The following is a 6,773-nucleotide window of genomic DNA, read 5'->3' as shown; positions in this document are numbered from 1 at the left end:
CCCTATGCCTTTCTTTGAAAATGACTTTCAGGATATTGAAAGAAAACTCATCTTCAAAGTGTTTCCAGCTACATTTGTACAAAGGCTGTTGCCATTTTTGTGTATTGCTGTTTTGGCACCTCTGCACTAACACCAGCCTCTGCTGCAGCCACTGGAATAAGCAGGGTGCTCTTTTTTTTTATTTTAGATAGGGAAGAATGAAATTCTTCAGAAAGAATAGTAATTAGAATTTACATTTTAAATTCTGATTTTGCAGTTTTTTTGTTTCTTATTTGAAAAGTAACTTCAGGCTACTGGCAGTCAGATAATGTACCATACCCCCTTCCTGGAAGCTCAGGGCTCATCACTGACTAGGTATCATGAATCTTACAAAAGATCTACTTTCTAAAACTATGGGCTCGTAAATGTGCTCCTGTGAAATGGTGTGATTAAATATAAGCCATGCCCTGGGGCAATCAGGAGTATTCCTGGATGAAGGGAAAATCAAACTAATGGTGAACAAGCCCCTAGCAATTTCCTGTTATGTTGCTTAAAAACAGAGACATGATTTTATTTCCTTTCTGAATATCAGGATAATTACACGTTTCTGGAAGGTTTGCTCTTCATAATGGAGAGTTAAACATGAGTTCAGATCAGAATTTAAAAGAATCTATAGTCCAGTGGAAGTGTCTGCAAGCATTTAATTTGGCAGGATGGAAACACAAATCCAAGTATTCCAAAGATTCATCAGGATTTTGTTCTGTGTTTCAGAGTTGGCATCAGTTCTGATCTACTGTAATGCAAATAGAAAGTAGAGTTAAAAAAAAACAACAACCTTTTTGTTTTTCTTACCTTTGGCAAAGATGTTACTGTGTCCTCCAGAATTGGTGTTAGATCAAGGGGCTTTTTCTGAGCGTTGTTCTATTATGTCATCTATTAATTCTATTAAGAGTAACCAAAAAAGTGTATTATTTCTTATGTATTTTCAGTTTTTGCCTTACCTGTATGCATAGTACTATAGATCTCTAGTTTAAGAGTTCAGCTTATGGCAGTGAAACACAAGTTTTCAGGTTTTGCAAATGAATTGAAATATTGGAGGACTAAGGTAATACTCATCTGAATGTATCTGAACCCAATGTAAATGAACAACTGTAGCACCAACATTGCAATTGATATAATCACTTTGAAAATTTTTCCCTATCTTAAAAAACTTTGTGTAACTTTTTTTTTTTTCATCAGGGACCAGTTAATCTAACAGTTTTGGGGGATTTTTTTGCTTTATTTAGTTCGTTTTTTAAACTTTCCTTCAGGGCACTATGTTCATGATCAAACTAAAGAAATGCTTGCTCTTCATCTTAACTCCTTTTAGAAATGTTGTCCTTTTGCAGAATTGAACTCTAACTTCTTAAAATACTGAACAGTTTGATCCACATAGAAGGACCTTCAGAAAAACCTGCATTTAGCAGTTGCATTCACATCATCTTAAATTGTGTTGGTGAATTTTGATAAAAAATCTGATTTGTATTTATTCTTTGACAGAAATCACAGTGCTTTGCCAATTATTTATTCCTTCTTACGTAGCTTCCAGACTTTACTGATTATATTCAGTTCTAGGGCAGTGGAAATAAGCTGTCCACCCATTGCAAAAGCAGCAGTGAAACCTAAGTAGGTTACTCTTTTGCTTTCCCCCCAGCTGCTCCTTACAGTTCTCTTTGTCTGGATAAGGCATGAGGACTCCAAAACTTTCATTTTCAGACACTTTTCACTCAAAATAACTGAGCTTAACTTAAATAACAGGTCCTTGCTAACCCAGCACAGGAATGTCCTGCTATTAGTGGAATCCAGTGCCAGACTATAGTCCTCAGCTAGAATTTACTTGTTTCTATGTGATTATATTCTTATCAGAGTTGATATTTCTCCTTTTGTCATGCCTGGGAGCACAAAAAAGCAGACTGCAGGCTACAAGTAAATTACAGGCACGTATGGATCTTTCAGCAAGAAAGATATAGGAATGCAAATTATTATAATTATTACTGCTATAATAATGTACTACAACATGCTCCTTTTGAATGGTGATGGAGATTCAGAGTACTGGGAAGAATAAATCAAAAGCCTTTTCTTCCTCTTGTTCAAACACAATACTGTGAATTTTGCTCGCAAGTAGTTTCTTACTGTAGAAGAAAAAGTACTAAGAGCTTCTGCTGCTCCCTGTTCTGCTATTCCACAACCTGGACCAAATTTTTGGGCAAGTTGTTTATCTAATTCTGTTGGTTATGAAAATATGAGTATATATTTCACACATGAAAATCTAAAATTTTTGTTATTTACAACGTATATTGCCAATTACAATCTTTGACAATTTAATATCTTGGCAAGCAACATGAATTTGCAATCTGTGAGTCAATGTAACTAAAAGAAATGCAAAAAGAATGATATGCAGTTTGAAATATCAAATATGTAATTATTATCAAAATTAAAATAATTTCAATATAGCCAAATATAATTTTAAACACTTGATTTACGAATACTTTTGCACCAAGAAATGCTGATCACAATAACCACAGACTCTGAGTCTCCAGAACCTTCATAAAACAATAAAGAGACTTCATTTTAACTTGGATAAAATATTTTAAAAGAGAAGTGGTATAAAGTTAAATGTTTGCAGAGGGGGAATAATGTTGTTTGTGACTCACCTGGTCTTTATCAGCACAATCAGGCCCTGCTGGTGCCTGACCATGACAATGTGAATTACCTGGCTGCCCACAATGTCTCTGCTTCCAGTAAAGACTAGTCATCTCAAGGATAGTTTAAGAAAGCTACTTTGTCCTTGTCATCAAACTTCTTATGTATATTGAGTGGATTCTGAAAATTTGGGAGTGTTTTAGCTGTGGAGAGCTCATCTATCACTAATCTACTAAATTTAATTAATGGCTGCTACTCATTTTTTCAAACAGTTGCATTTTTTATATAGTTTTTGCTCTGTAGTGTTAATCATTTTTTCCCCACTTTTCTGATGATCACAGAGACTAATTTGCATTTTTACATCATGTATGAGTTACAGTTTCTAACCTCTTAATGTTGAAAGTAAATATCCATTTCTTTGCCCTGGTAGAACAGAGTTCCACTCCCCAAAATATTGTATCACATGTATTTTATTCTCAACCACGTTAAACCTTCATCTCAAAAATGTACAGCAGTTACTCAGCCTGTCCATAGAGAACTTTTTAAAAGATCGTGTCTTTTGTATTTGCTTCTACATCTGGAAAATATCATCTGTATCAATATTTTTTCTTGACTCGTAATAATACTCCATTCACTTTGAGGTGAGTGTCTGCACTCAATATTGTTACTTTTTTCTTTTTTTAATATACATTAATTAAAAGACTGGAAGGACTTACCTCAGATTTTTCTTCATCTGTGTCCAAGTATGTAATCATCTGGTTTTAGATGTGGTAGTTGATTCCTGTGAAATAAGACTATCAGTTGTGTTGTGTCTGTATTGTGCTGATTCCAGGCAAGTTGTTTTGGAGCCAGAAGGGAAATGTATGGAAATCTTTGTTGCATCACCATTCCCATAAAAAAAAAACCCATCAAAATAGTGTCTTGTTTGGAGGGCATATATAAAATAACTTGTTCTTATCAACATAACCTGTGGGTGTTTTGGGGAGGAGGTTTATTGTTTTGGTTTGAGTTTGTTTTTTTGGGTTTTTTTGTTTTGTTTTGTGAAAATTGAAGCAGGTGAATGAGATGAGAAGTAATGTGCAACAATAAGGGTTTGCTTGAAATCAGACATTTGTCAACAATTAGGATTTAGTGTTCTTCAAAGAAACAAATGGTAAACATACATGATGCCAGCAGCCATGGGTAAAAATAAAGTTGAAGGTTTTGTGTGGGGCTTTTTAAAATTTTTTTTAAAAGTACCAAATTTGGACCACAGCAGTTATGTGTGTGTGGTATCAGCTTCTATAACTACTGTTCAACATACAGACTAATTAATGCAAGACTAGTTCCTTTTTTTACCTTCTGTGGTTTTGCTGTTTTCATGTTTCTATGGATAAGTTTTTAAAGTAATGATTTGTAGGCTGCAAGCTAGAGGAGACAAGTAATATTGTCTACTAGAGTCTCTTCCTGGGCATGGAATATCACTTTCCAATTTATCCAGTGAAATTTACTCTCGTAGTGGTTGTCTGTTGTTAATCAATCTCTTTCTTACATTTTAAGGAAAGACAGTGAACTGTCTTTCAATATAGCAGAAATGGGGCAGGGTTGTGGGGTGCCTGAAATCACAAGGGAAAAGTCCTCATTGCCATTGAAGCTGACTGTGCTCCATGCCATGATATCAGCAGAGGTGTGATGCTGTCCATGCTTCAGTTTTAAAGACCCTTATTCAAATATTTTGATGACTAGTTCAGAATCCTAGAAATCCTCCTGCTCCCCCTTTCCTTCCAGTTAGTCTAAATCATCCATGACAGAATTGTCTAACCTATCCTTGATGAAGAATTCTCTTTTGTTAAACTGGTCCCAGGCTTCACTGTCCTTGCTGTCAGAAAGTTTTAATCTTGTGTCTGTACTCAACTCCCCTTCTCAGCAATTTAAGCTCATTACTTCTTGCCCTGTTACAAAAGAAAAAAAAAAAGCCCCCAAAAAACCAACTACCTTTTTTATTTTCCCAGTTCCTTTTTATTTATTTGAAGACTGCAGTTCACCTCGAAGATCTCTCAGGTTCAAGTGCTTTGGTCACTTAACCTTTCCTCAGGGGCCATGCTTTCATCTGTTCTCATGGTGGCAATGAAAGCCTCTTTCACCATTGTTTCTTGGTGCCTGTACGTGCTCCCAGCTCGCAGGTGCATAAAAACGCTGTCAGGAAAGATTCAAGGCTGAATGGATGTGACGTGCTGACGTCAATGACCCGGGCTTCAAAACAACTTTATAACCTGGAGAAAACAGAACAAGCCTATAAAAGCTGTGGGAATAAAAAAAAATCTGTTGATTTCACGGTGCTGCATAATCCTTCCTCAAATACAGCGAGCCCCCAGCAGACCCACACAGCTTGCTCAGCCTCTGGCTAGTCATTACACGTTCAGGCTCAGCTCTTTCCTCAAGTAAGCAGATAAAATAACTGTGTTCAAAGCATGTCTTATTTCCTTGCTGGAAAGCCTTTGGGATGAGTTTTCTTGCAGTGACAGGCTCATTCTCTCTGGCATGAGACAAATGAGCACACAGTTCAGTTGCTGCCTTCCTCTGGATGTCCTCTAGTGTCTTTATGTCCACCCCAATCTCGTGTGACTGAGATTCTGTATTAATCTTGCACAAGGCAGCTGGCTTAGCCCTTGAAAACAAAAGCTATGAAGGAAGGGTTTTCCAGACCACCGAGTTCTTAACAGTCACCTTTGTTTTTTCCCTTGGGGTGTGCTGTTTCACATTTATTTTAAACCTGTGGTCCTGGGGCCTGTCAATGAAAGGGATGGGTTTCCCCCATCCCTAGCCACAGATCTTGCTTTGTGTTCACTATATCATCTGAATAAGATCGTTGGACTGATCCAGCTGAAAATGAATTCAGCAATAAAAGTAACAATGCATTGTCTGCACATCTCCTCTGATTTACTGTGGGGTGGCACAAACACCATTGGAGGAATAAAGAATAAATTGGGGCTGGTGTGGGGCCAAGGCAGGGCAGCAACCCAGACTTAAATTCATTGAAGTCACTCTAGCACCAGCTTGGAGGAATCTAATCATTATTTATCTCAGCCAGGTCATTAAATTTCAACCTTACCTCCTCGGTAGAGTTATTGCAGTGATTTAGGCTTCCTCCCTCACCAGTCAGTGTGACAGGTGTTCTCAGTGCCACCCCCACATGCTGTTATATTATTAGGCAGGACATCACTTTATTCTGCCTATTCCAACACACCTGCATCACTGGGAGTGTTGTTTCAAATGTGTTTGTACCCACAGCTTTGTATTCTTAAAAAATTATTTTATGGGTTCAGTACTTCCTGGCTTGTCAATGTTTTTGGAGCTCATAACTGAGACAGGTGAAGCTTTAATGTGAAGCTACATAAGCTCAGGAACATCAAAAGCAGCAGCATGAGAAGGTGGCAGGTCCACATTTCTACCTTTTTGGATACCACCAATTTTCTGCACACCAAACCAGTTCTGCTCAACTGCTTCTGAAGTGCCACATTTCGGCACAAGCACAGCAAACACTGCACCCCTGCACCAGCTTGGGTGTCTTGCACATGGCTTGAACTTTAGGCACAGAGGTTTATGCTTTGTTGCATTTGGGTTCAACTGAGCGACCCTTCAGAGCACCAAAAAAGGCCGCTGAGGCCACAGCTCAGTTGTGAGCTCAGCGCCCTAATCATAAGATGCTGGTTCCTTTTTGTATTTGCATTTCTGCAGCAGCATATTCTGGATCCTGTGGGATCCTTCTCAGGGCCAGGTAATTCAGCTGATGTTGAATTACACAATGTACTGTAAAATAATGCAAGATATTTTTCATCCTTTCTTTCCAAATTTTTACATTTCAAGAATCCCCTTCTGCTTGTACTGGTAACAAAGCAAAACCCTGCTCAAACCTGTCGCTGCATAATTTTTCTTATCGAAGTCCTTTTCCCATAAAAACTTATGTTGAAATATCCAACAACCTTAGGAAAACATGTGACTTCCCCCCCCCCCCCAATTACTGCCTACCAGAAGTTGGCTCCTCTATTTAAAATGGGACCTTTAGACCATTTGGGTTTTATCTACACTAAGCCTACAGAAGAGGTTCCTCCTTGACCCTGCAGCTGATTGTG

The 6,773-nt window shown here is 37.9% G+C and overlaps 1 long non-coding RNA gene across 1 annotated transcript; it reads right to left on the bottom strand.

Annotated features, from left to right (window-relative positions):
• Positions 1–371: 371 nt before the first annotated feature.
• LOC127469774 (uncharacterized) lies at positions 372–4,723 on the bottom strand. The gene is made up of 3 exons (XR_007904064.1): positions 4,636–4,723; positions 3,378–3,442; positions 372–772 (listed from the first exon to the last, which is right to left on the bottom strand). It is a non-coding gene; the product is annotated as an uncharacterized LOC127469774 (long non-coding RNA).
• Positions 4,724–6,773: the final 2,050 nt, after the last annotated feature.

Source organism: Manacus candei, unplaced genomic scaffold (genome assembly GCF_025592945.1).
Source record: "Manacus candei isolate 608988 ecotype Guabito, Panama unplaced genomic scaffold, ASM2559294v1 h1tg000018l, whole genome shotgun sequence".
In the NCBI taxonomy this organism is placed as follows: domain Eukaryota; kingdom Metazoa; phylum Chordata; class Aves; order Passeriformes; family Pipridae; genus Manacus; species Manacus candei.
The sequence above is the reverse complement of the archived record's forward strand: the minus strand, read 5'-3'. Positions and strand labels throughout refer to the sequence as shown.